The following is a 12,379-nucleotide window of genomic DNA, read 5'->3' as shown; positions in this document are numbered from 1 at the left end:
GCACAGATATATGCAGCACACTGAGCACAGATATGGAGCGTTTTTCAGGCAGACAACGTATAATACTGGTGGTCAGCAAAACTCTGACTGTACTCCTCCTATATAATACTGCTGGTCCCCAGTCCCCACAATAAAGCAGTGTGAGCACAGATATATGCAGCACACTGAGCACAGATATGGAGCGTTTTTCAGGCAGAGAACGTATAATACTGGTGGTCACTGGTCAGCAAAACTCTGCACTGTACTCCTCCTATATAATACTGCTGGTCCCCAGTCCCCACAATAAAGCAGTGTGAGCACAGATATATGCAGCACACTGAGCACAGATATAGAGCGTTTTTCAGGCAGACAACGTATAATACTAGTGGTCACTGGTCAGCAAAACTCTGCACTGTACTCCTCCTATATAATATACTGGTGGTCCCCAGTCCCCACAATAAAGCAGTGTGAGCACAGATATATGCAGCACACTGAGCACAGATATGGAGCGTTTTTCAGGCAGACAACGTATAATACTGGTGGTCACTGGTCAGCAAAACTCTGCACTGTACTCCTCCTATATAATATACTGGTGGTCCCCAGTCCCCACAATAAAGCAGTGTGAGCACAGATATATGCAGCACACTGAGCACAGATATGGAGCGTTTTTCAGGCAGACAACGTATAATACTGGTGGTCACTGGTCAGCAAAACTCTGCACTGTACTCCTCCTATAATACTGCTGGTCCCCAGAATAAAGATATTTGCACTGCAGCCCCCTGAAACAAAGTGAGAGGACGCCAGCCACGTCCTCTCACTATAATTTCCAATGCACGAGTGAAAAATGGCGGCGACGCGTGGCTCCTTATATAGAATCCGAATCTCGCGAGAATCCGACAGCGGGATGATGACGTTCGGGCGCGAACGGGTTAACCGAGCAAGGCGGGAGGATCCGAGTCTGCCTCGGACCCGTGTAAAAAGGGTGAAGTTCGAGGGGGTTTGGATTCCGAGAAACCGAACCCGCTCATCGCTATCAATAAAGCAGTGTGAGCAAAGATATATGCAGCACACTGAGCACAGATATGGAGCGTTTTTCAGGCAGAAAACATATAATACTGGTGGTCACTGGTTAGCAAAACTCTGCACTGTACTCCTCCTATATAATACTGCTGGTCCCCAGTCCCCACAATAAAGCAGTGTGAGTACAGATATATGCAGCACACTGAGCACAGATATGGAGCGTTTTTCAGGCAGAGAACGTATAATACTGGTGGTCACTGGTCAGCAAAACTCTGCACTGTACTCCTCCTATATAATACTGCTGGTCCCCAGTCCCCACAATAAAGCAGTGTGAGCACAGATATATGCAGCACACTGAGCACAGATATGGAGCGTTTTTCAGGCAGACAACGTATACTGGTGGTCACTGGCCAGCAAAACTCTGCACTGTACTCCTCCTATATAATACTGCTGGTCCCCAGTCCCCACAATAAAGCAGTGTGAGTACAGATATATGCAGCACACTGAGCACAGATATGGAGCATTTTTCAGGCAGACAACGTATAATACTGGTGGTCACTGGTCAGCAAAACTCTGCACTGTACTCCTCCTATATAAGACTGCTGGTCCCCAGTCCCCACAATAAAGCAGTGTGAGCACAGATATATGCAGCACACTGAGCACAGATATGGAGCGTTTTTCAGGCAGACAACGTATAATACTGGTGGTCACTGGTCAGCAAAACTCTGCACTGTACTCCTCCTATATAATACAGCTGCTCCCCAGTCCCCACAATAAAGCAGTGTGAGCACAGATATATGCAGCACACTGAGCACAGATATGGAGCGTTTTTCAGGCAGACAACGTATAATACTGGTGGTCACTGGTCAGCAAAACTCTGCACTGTACTCATCCTATATAATACTGGTGGTCCCCAGTCCCCACAATAAAGCAGTGTGAGCACAGATATATGCAGCACACTGAGCACAGATATGGAGCGTTTTTCAGGCAGACAACGTATAATACTGGTGGTCACTGGTCACTGGTCAGCAAAACTCTGCACTGTACTCCTCCTATATAATACTGCAGGTCCCCAGTCCCCACAATAAAGCAGAGGGAGCACAGATATATGCAGCACACTGAGCACAGATATGGAGTGTTTTTCAGGCAGTCAACGTATAATACTGGTGGTCACTGGTCAGCAAAACTCTGCACTGTACTCCTCCTATATAATACTGGTGGTCCCCAGTCCCCACAATAAAGCAGTGTGAGCACAGATATATGCAGCACACTGAGCACAGATATGGAGCGTATTTCAGGCAGACAACGTATAATACTGGTGGTCACTGGTCAGCAAAACTCTGCACTGTACTCCTCCTATATAATAAACTGGTGGTCCCCAGTCCCCACAATAAAGCAGTGTGAGCACAGCTATATGCAGCACACTGAGCACAGATATGGAGCGTTTTTCAGGCAGACAACGTATAATACTGGTGGTCACTGGTCAGCAAAACTCTGCACTGTACTCCTCCTATAATACTGCTGGTCCCCAGAATAAATATATTTGCAGCCCCCTGAAACAAAGTGAGAGGATGCCAGCCAAGTCCTCTCACTATCATCTCCAATGCACAAGTGAAAAATGGCGGTGACGCACGGCTTTATGTAGAATCCGAATCTCGCGAGAATCCGACCGCGGGATGATGACGTTCGGGCGCGCTCGGGTTAACCGAGCAAGGTGGGAGGATCCGAGTCTGCTCGGAACCGTGCAAAAAAGGGTGAAGTTCGGGAGGGTTCGGATTCCGAGGAACCGAACCCGCTCATCACTACTGGAAATGAGTGGAAATTATGGTAATTGAGGTTAATAATACTATGGGATCAAAATGACCCCCAAATTCTATGATTTAAGCTGTTTTTGAGGGTTTTTTGTAAAAAAACACCCGAATCCAAAACACACCCGAATCCGACAAAAAAATTTCAGGGAGGTTTTGCCAAAACGCGTCCGAATCCAAAACACGGCTGCGGAACCGAATACAAAACCAAAACACAAAACCCGAAAAATGTCCGGTGCACATCACTAATTTACAGTCTATTCTGAACACCTCACAATATTATTTTTAGTCCTAAAATTTGCACTGAAGTCGCTGGATGGCTTTGCTAAGCGACACAAGTGGCCGACACAAACACCTGGCCCATCTAGGAGTGGCACTGCAGTGTCAGACAGGATGTTAGATTTAAAAAATAATCCCCAAACAGCACATGATGCAAAGAAAAAAAGAGGTGCACCAATGTCGCTGTGTGACTAAGCTAAGCGACCCAAGTGGCCGACACAAACACCTGGCCCATCTAGGAGTGGCGCTGCAGTGTCAGACAGGATGGCAGATTTAAAAAATAGTCCCCAAACAGCACATGATGCAAAGAAAAAAAGAGGTGCACCAAGGTCGCTGTGTGACTAAGCTAAGCGACCCAAGTGGCCGACACAAACACCTGGCCCATCTAGGAGTGGCACTGCAGTGTCAGACAGGATGGCAGATTTGAAAAAAATAGTCCCCAACAGCACATGATGTAAAGAAAAAAAGAGGTGAAATGAGGTAGCTGTGTGACTAAGCTAAGCGACCCAAGTGGCCGACACAAACACCTGGCCCATCTAGGAGTGGCACTGCAGTGTCAGACAGGATGGCAGATTTAAAAAAATAGTCCCCAAACAGCACATGATGCAAAGATAAAAAGAGGTGCAATGAGGTAGCTGTGTGACTAAACACTGTATAGTACTGCGCACAACTAAAATGCACCACAGGTATGGATGGATAGTATACTTGATGACATAGAGGTAGAGCAGCGGACTACTTTACCGTACTGCTAAATATATACTGGTGGTCAGCAAAATTATGCACTGTCCTCCTACTATATATACTGCGCACAACTTAAATGCACCACAGGTATGGATGGATAGTATACTTGATGACACAGAGGTAGGTAGAGCAGTGGACTACAGTACCGTACTGCTATATATTATATACTGGTGGTCAGCAAAATTATGCACTGTCCTCCTACCTTATATACTGCGCACAACTTAAATGCACCACAGGTATGGAGGATGGATAGTATACTTGACGACACGGAGGTAGGTAGAGCAGTGGACTACTGTACCATACTGCTATATATTATATACTGGTGGTCAGCAAAATTATGCACTGTCCTCCTACTATATATTCTGCGCACAACTTAAATGCACCACAGGTATGGATGGATAGTATACTTGATGACACAGAGGTAGGTAGAGCAGTGGACTACTGTACCGTACTGATATAATACTGGTGGTCACTGGTCAGCAAAATTCTGCACTGTCCTCCTACTATACACTACAATGCAGCACAGATATGGAGCGTTTTTCAGGCAGAGAACGCATAATACTGGTGGTCACTGGTCAGCAAAACTCTGAACTGTCCTCCTACTATATAATACTGCTGGTCCCCAGTCCCCACAATAAAGCAGTGTGAGCACAGATATATGCAGCACACTGAGCACAGATATGGAGCGTTTTTCAGGCAGAGAACGTAGATATTTTCAGCACACTGAGCACAGATATTTGCAGAACACAGAGCACAGATATTTGCAGCACACTGTAGAAAGAAAGAACTGAGAGGACGCAGACACATCCTCTCGTTATCATCTCCAAAGCACGAGTGAAAATGGCGGCGACGCGCGGCTCCTTATATAGAATACGAATCTCGTGAGAATACGGCAGCGGGATGATGACGTTCGGGCGCGCTCGGGTTAACTGAGCAAGGTGGGAAGATCCGAGGCTGCCTCGGACCCGTGTAAAATGGGTGCAGTTCGGGGGGGGTCGGATTCCGAGGAACCGAACCCGCTCATCTCTAATTATAATAAAATCCGAAAGAGCTGATTAGTTTGCCAAGAGATGAGGTATAGATTGAGAAAAGCAGTGGATATAAGACTGAGTCTTGTGGTACTCCAACTAATAGAGGTAGAGAAGAGGAGGTGGAATCAGAGAAACGGACACTGAAGGAGCGATTAGATAGGTAGGATGAGAACCAAGTAAGGGATGTGTCCTGAAGACCTTGGGATTGTAGTGTTTGTATGAGAAGAGAGTGGTCACAGTGTCAAATGCAGCAGAGATATCTAGGAAAATAAGTAGTGAGTAATGACCTTTATATCTAGCAGTGACCAAATCATTCACTATCTTACTCAGTGCTGTCTCTGTGGAGTGTTGGGAACCGAAGCCTGACTGAAGTGGGTCCAGTAAGTTTTGTGAATTAAGAAAGTGTGTGAGGCGAGTATAGGCAAGTCTCTCAAGTAGCTTGGAGGAACATGGGAGCTGAGAGATGGGACGGTATTTAGAGAGCGAGTTAGGGTCAGAATTGTGATTTTTCAGAATGGGAGTAATCACTGCATGCTTGTACAGAGAAGGAAAGATACCAGTAGAGAGAGAGATTACAGATGTTAGTTAAGGTTGGGATGAGCACAGGAGACAAATTTTTACTGACTTGTGAGGGTACAGAGTCAAGAGGAGAGGTAGTAGAGTAGGAGGATGAGAAGAGTGATGATACTTCAAGCTTCTTCATGAGGACTTTAGTGTTGTCTTTCCCCTCTGCATAAACATAGCTCAGGCTCAGCATCAGCCAGATCCCACAATGTGTAAGCCTTTGCCCTATTAAAGACTAGCAGTAGATGCGCCACTCTCTACAGAACGTCAGCCACGCCGCCACCATTTTCTCAGACAGATGGACGTAGTCTGCAGAGACCCTTCTGACACTGTGTATATTGTGTAGAACGAACCAGTAACGAGCAGACGCCGGAGCTGCTGCAAACACGTCTTTACTCTCAGGCTCCATTACTCTCAGACACATAGCCACCAGGGGGGGCTTCCAAGGCACAGGCAAAATAAACATGAGGCCACGTCCAAGAACACTACATGTAATTACATCACTTAGACTTTGGGTTATACTACAACGAACTCGGCTTCAGTTCCACTATCAGCAGCGACCATTCTAGGTGAGGAGAAAACATGGCTGTAATGTCACTACGTCTGGCAGACTGACCTGTAGGTGAGGAGACCACTATAGATGAGCGGAAACAGAAACATGCACGGCAAGACCTGCAAAACGCTGTTATCAGCCGACAGCCGTCCCCACCAGACCTTCGTGAGGAATAACTGTGGAGACAAACAACACATATATAGTATATATACAATACATACAGTATACAGTATATGAGGAACACCAGTAGAGACAGACACCACATATACAGTATATATACAATACATACAGTATACAGTATATGAGGAACACCTGTAGAGACAGACATCACATACAGTATATATACAATACATACAGTATACAGTATATGAGGAACACCTGTAGAGACAGACACCACATATACAATACATACAGTATACAGTATATGAGGAACACCTGTAGAGACAGACACCACATATACAGTATATATATATATACACACACAATACATACAGTATACAGTGTATGAGGAACACCTGTAGAGATAGACACCACATATATAGTATATATATTAGAGATGTGCACCAGACATTTTTCGGGTTTTGTGTTTTGGTTTTGGATTCGGTTCTGCGGCCGTGTTTTGGATTCAGACGCGTTTTGGCAAAACCACCCTTAAAATTTTTTGTCGGATTCGGGTGTGTTTTGGATTCGTGTGTTTTTTTTTTAAACCCTCAAAAACAGCTAAAATCATAGAATTTGGGGGTACTTTTGAGCCTATTGTATTATTAACCTCAATAACAATAATTTCCACTCATTTACAGTCTATTCTGAACACCTCACAATATTATTTTTAGTCCTAAAATTTGCACCGAGGTCGCTGGATGGCTAAGCTAAGCGACCCAAGTGGGCGGCACAAATACCTGGCCCATCTAGGAGTGGCACTGCAGTGTCAGACAGGATGAAAAAATAGTCCCCAAACAGTACATGATGCAAATAATAAATAAAAAGGAGGTGCAAGATGGAATTGTCCCTCCTACCCACCCTTATGTTGTATAAACAGGACATGCACACTTTAACAAACCCATCATTTCAGCGACAGGGTCTGCCACACAACTGTGACTGAAATGACTGGTTGGTTTGGGCCCCCACCAAAAAAGAAGCAATCAATCTCTCCTTGCACAAACTGGCTCTACAGAGGCAAGATGTCCACCTCCTCCTCATCCTCCGATTCCTCACCCCTTTCACTGTATACATCCCCCTCCTCACAGATTATTAATTCATCCCTGTCACGATCCGGGTATCTGGACGCCATTACCTGCCTTTCAGATGTCTCCTGAGGCTCGCTCAGCGTTCCAAGGCCGGATCTCATCTGTGTCCACATACTGCACATTCCTCCTGTCACGCTGAGATGCTGTCACAGCGGTGCCATGTTTGAATCCTGCATGGCGTCTCCCGTTCTCCGCGGCCTCCGCCGCCGCTCCTGTGTTATAGGTGCAGGTTGTCAGTGTGGTGTTCCATGCCTGCCGCGGCCTCCGTTGTCATCCACGAGTATCAGCATACATTTGTCAGTCTGCCGTCTCCTGTCCTCTGTGGCCGGCGCCGCCATTACAGTTATGTTTCCACATGGTTTCCCAAGCCAGTTTTCCCTCCAATTTCTAACATGGGCGCAGCCATGTTGGATCTGATCACATGCTTCAGTTCCTCCAATCCATTGCCTGGAAATCTGCATAATTGCCCAGCCAATACCTGCATTGCTGCAGGTATAAGTATCCTGTGCCTGGGCCAGGAAATGGTCAGTGCTTTGTTTGTCATACCTTGTTCCAGTCTCTCTCCTGTGGTTGTGTTTCCAGGTTCCAGCTCCTGTCTCCAGCATCCACCAAAGAGACCCGCACCTGCCTACCATCCTGCGGTGCAGCCTGACTCTGCAGTCCTCTGTGGCTGATCCAGTTTCCAGCTTCCAGCTATTTCATCTGCTTCCAGCAGTATCCACTACCACCGGTAATCATCCTTCAACTCCTCTGTTTCCACGCTCCCTAGCATCTTACTATATTCACTCCGTGTTTCATCACCTGGCTGGTTCCACCCAGCATTTATTCAGTGACTTTATCATCTGGCTGATTCCATTCCGCATCCACTCCGTGTCTTACCACCTGGCTGGTTCCATCCAGCATTCATTCAGTGACTTTATCATCTGGCTGATTCCATTCCGCATCCACTCCGTGTCTTACCACCTGGCTGGTTCCACCCTGCATTCATTCAGTGACTTTATCATCTGGCTGATTCCATTCCGCATCCACTCCGTGTCTTACCACCTGGCTGGTTCCATCCAGCAATTACAACAGCTGATTCAAGTTACCAGCTTCATCTGTTCCATCTACTGGCATGTTCCTTGGATATCTTCACTACTACAGCCAGGCCTGGTAAGGTTATTCCATCTAAGGACTGTAACAGCTGTTCTGACCTACCAGTGTCCTGTGTAACCATTTCATGGTCAGAGTGCTCCAGGAATCATATTATTTATCATTGCCATTATTTATCTTGAATGCTGTTTGTTTACACGGAGTCTGTTAATAAACTTTTATTTTGACTTTAACCTGGTTGTCATGGTCACACCTTCGGGTTTCCTTTTAACACTTACATGTCCAGGGGTCTGATTAAACCTCCCCGGTTTAAGTTCCTCTCAGCCCCTACAACTGAGGCTTTCTCCTGTCAGCCAAAACCCTCAGTTGTGACAATCCCCACTGGAATCCACCATCACAGGTCCCTGTGTCAGTTCTGGAGGCAATTGCTGGTAAATGTCTCCACGGAGGAATGTATTATAATTCATTTTGATGAACATCATCTTCTCCACATTTTCTGGAAGTAACTTTCTACGCCTATCGCTGACAAGGTGACTGGCTGCACTAAACAATCTTTCGGAGTACACACTGGAGGGGGGGCAACTTAGGTAAAATAAAGCCAGTTTGTGCAAGGGCCTCCAAATTGCCTCTTTTTCCTGCCAGTATACGTACGGACTGTCTGACGTGCCTACTTGGATGCTGTCACTCATATAATCCTCCACCATTCTTTCAATGGTGACAGAATCATATGCAGTGACAGTAGACGACATGTCAGTAATCGTTGGCAGGTCCTTCAGTCTGGACCAGATGTCAGCACTTGCTCCTGACTGCCCTGCATCACCGCCAGTGGGTGGTTTTGGAAATTTGATCCTTTTCCTGGCAGCTCCAGTGGCGGGAGAAAATGAAGGAGGAGCTGTTGGCGGGTCATGTTCCGCTTGACTTGACCAGTGTCTCACCAGCAGGTATTTGAACCTCTGCAGACTTGTGTCTGCCGGAAAGAGAGATACAACGTAGGCTTTAAACCTAGGATCGAGCACGTGACCAAAATGTAATGCTCTGATTTCAACAGATTTACCACCCGTGAATCCTGGTTAAGCAAATGAAGGGCTCCATCCACAAGTCCCACATGCCTAGCGGAATCGCTCTGTTTTAGCTCCTCCTTCAATCTCTCCAGCTGCTTCTGCAAAAGCCTGATGAGGGGAATGACCTGACTTAGGCTGGCAGTGTCTGAACTGACTTCACGTGTGGCAAGTTCAAAGGGTTGGAGAACCTTGCACAACGTTGAAATCATTCTCCAATGCGCTTGAGTCAGGTGCATTCCCCCTCCTTTGCCTATATCGTAGGCAGATGTATAGGCTTGAATGGCCTTTTGCTGCTCCTCCATCCTCTGAAGCATATAGAGGGTTGAATTCCACCTCGTTACCACCTCTTGCTTCAGCTGATGGCGGGGCATGTTCAGGAGTGTTTGCTGGTGCTCCAGTCTTTGGCACGCGGTGGCTGAATGCCGAAAGTGGCCCGCAATTCTTCGGGCCACCGACAGCATCTCCATTACGCCCCTGTCGTTTTTTATAAAATTCTGCACCACCAAATTCATTGTATGTGCAAAACATGGGACGTGCTGGAATATTCCCACATGTAATGCATGCACAATATTGGTGGCGTTGTCCGATGTCACAAATCCTCTGGAGAGTCCAATTGGGGTAAGCCATTCTGCAAAGATGTTCCTCAGTTTCCGTAAGAGGTTGTCAGCTGTGTGCCTCTTATGGAAAGCGGTGATACAAAGCGTAGCCTGCCTAGGAACGAGTTGGCATTTGCGAGATGCTGCTACTGGTGTCTCTGCTGCTGTTTTGGCTGCGGGAGGCAATACTTCTACCCAGTGGGCTGTTACAGTCATATAGTCCTTAGTCTGCCCTGCTCCACAAGTCCGTGGTTAAGTGGACACTGGGTACAACTGCATTTTTTAGGACACTGGTAACTCTTTTTCTGACGTCTGTGTACATTCTCGGTATCGCCTGTCTAGAGAAGTGGAACCTAGATGGTATTTGGTACCGGGGACACACTACCTCAAGAAATTCTCTAAGTCCCTGTGAACTAACGGCGGATACTGGACTAACACCAACATAGTTGTCAAGGCCTGAGTTATCCACAGGATAAACAGGATGACTGCTGTGATATTTCATCTTCCTTGCAAAGGACTGTTGGACAGTCAATTGCTTACTGGAAGTAGTACAAGTGGTCTTCCGACTTCCCCTCTGGGATGACGATCCACTCCCAGCAGCAACAACAGCAGCAGTAGGCGTTCCACTCACGGATCCATCGGAGGAATCCCTGTTAGGAGAATACTCGTCAGTCTTGCCAGTGACATGGCCTGCAGGACTATTGGCGTTCCTGTCTAAGGAGCAAATTGACATTGAGGGAGTTGGTGGGGTGGTTTGCAGGAGCTTGGGTACAAGAGGAAGAATGGATTTAGTTGTCAGTGGACTGCTTCTGCTGTCACCCAAAGTTTTTGAACTTGTCAATGACTTCTGATGAATGCGCTCCAGGTGACGTATAAGGGAGGAAGTTCCTAGGTGGTTAACGTCCGTACCTCTACTTATTGCAGCTTGACAAAGGCAACACACGGCTTAACACCTGTTGTCCGCATTTCTGTTAAAATAATTCCACACCGAAGAGGTGATTTTTTTTGTATTTTGACCAGGCATGTCAATTGGCGTATTCATCCCATTTTTTTACGTACTGTTGATGTTCTGGCTACATAAATACGAATTGCGCTTACCACATCCAAAGTAGCTGGAGCTCCTGTACCATCTGAAAAAAACAGGAACTACGATTGGTTGATTGATGTGAAAAGAAAAAACTACCTTTAGTAGAAAAGTGGGATTTGTCCTAAGTTCTGCTCTGTCATTATAAAATACCAGATACGGTGGCTTGCATGACAAGGCACCCAATTCTGAGACACGCCTTGCCTAAGCTAAGGCTAGGAGAAAACTATTTTCCAAGTTAGAAACCTAACATCCACGTGTTGCAAGGGTTCAAAAATTGAAGACTGCAAAAAAAATCTAAAACTAGACTCAAGCTCCATGGAGCTGTAGGTGGTATGAATGGAGGTTGAACTCGAAGGACACCTTGCAGGAAAGTGTGAACTGTTGGCAACAGGGCCAAACACCCTTGAAAGAAAATTGATAAGGCAGAGACCTGCACCTTTAGTGTGGCAAAATGTAGTCCTCCATCTAACCCCGCCTGTAAAAATAGCAAAAGACGGGATAACTTGGAAGAAGATGTCGGAAACTTCCTAGCTTCACGCCAACCAACATAAGCTCTCCAAATCCTGTGATAATGAGCTGCTGTAACTGGCTTCCTAGCATGTAACATGGTTGGTATAACCTACTCTGGAATGCCCTCTCATAGTAAGAGAGCGGTTTCAGCAGCTACCCCGTCAAATGCAGCCACGTTAAATTGGGGTAAAGGAATGGACCCTGTTGTAGTAGGTATGGACATAGCGGAAGCGGCCGCAAATCATCTGCGAATAGGCCGCAGAGATCCGAGAACCACGCCTTCCAAAGCCAATGAGGCGCCACTAGTAAGATGGTCGTGGCATCTCATTTGATCCGCTTTAGCAACCGAGGAAGCAGTGGAAATGGTGAAAATAGATACACGTGGCTGTACGGCCACGGTATTGTGAGAGCATCCACTGCCACTGCCTTTGGATCACTTGTTCTGGACACATATTTGATTGTCTGATAATTTTGGCGCAATGCCATTAGATCCACTTGTGGGTTATCCCCCCGCTGGACTAACATCTGGAACACTTCTGGATGTAAAGCCCATTCTCTTGGATGAAAATCCTGATGACTGAGATGATCTGCTTCCAGACTTGGACTGGCCCACAGGGGTACAGGGGAAACCACCGGTGGGACCCACTGCCTGGGGCCCCACCTCCTGCTCTAAGGATCAGGTTCCAGACTGTGCAGTTGAATTATACATCATACATATGTTACCTTATACTGTACTATGGTGTATTTTCTACAGTGCATTGCTGTTATTAAACTGGTACATTATCATGCATGCAGCAGATGAATTTACTGT

The 12,379-nt window shown here is 46.4% G+C and overlaps 1 pseudogene; it reads right to left on the bottom strand.

Moving 5' to 3' along the window:
* LOC134987843 (transient receptor potential cation channel subfamily M member 2-like) overlaps positions 1-12,379 on the bottom strand; it is a 539,791-nt pseudogene that overhangs the window by 207,162 nt on the left and 320,250 nt on the right.

The sequence above is a fragment of the Pseudophryne corroboree genome, chromosome 2, assembly GCF_028390025.1.
Source record: "Pseudophryne corroboree isolate aPseCor3 chromosome 2, aPseCor3.hap2, whole genome shotgun sequence".
Taxonomy (NCBI): Eukaryota; Metazoa; Chordata; class Amphibia; order Anura; family Myobatrachidae; genus Pseudophryne; species Pseudophryne corroboree.
The sequence above is the reverse complement of the archived record's forward strand: the minus strand, read 5'-3'. Positions and strand labels throughout refer to the sequence as shown.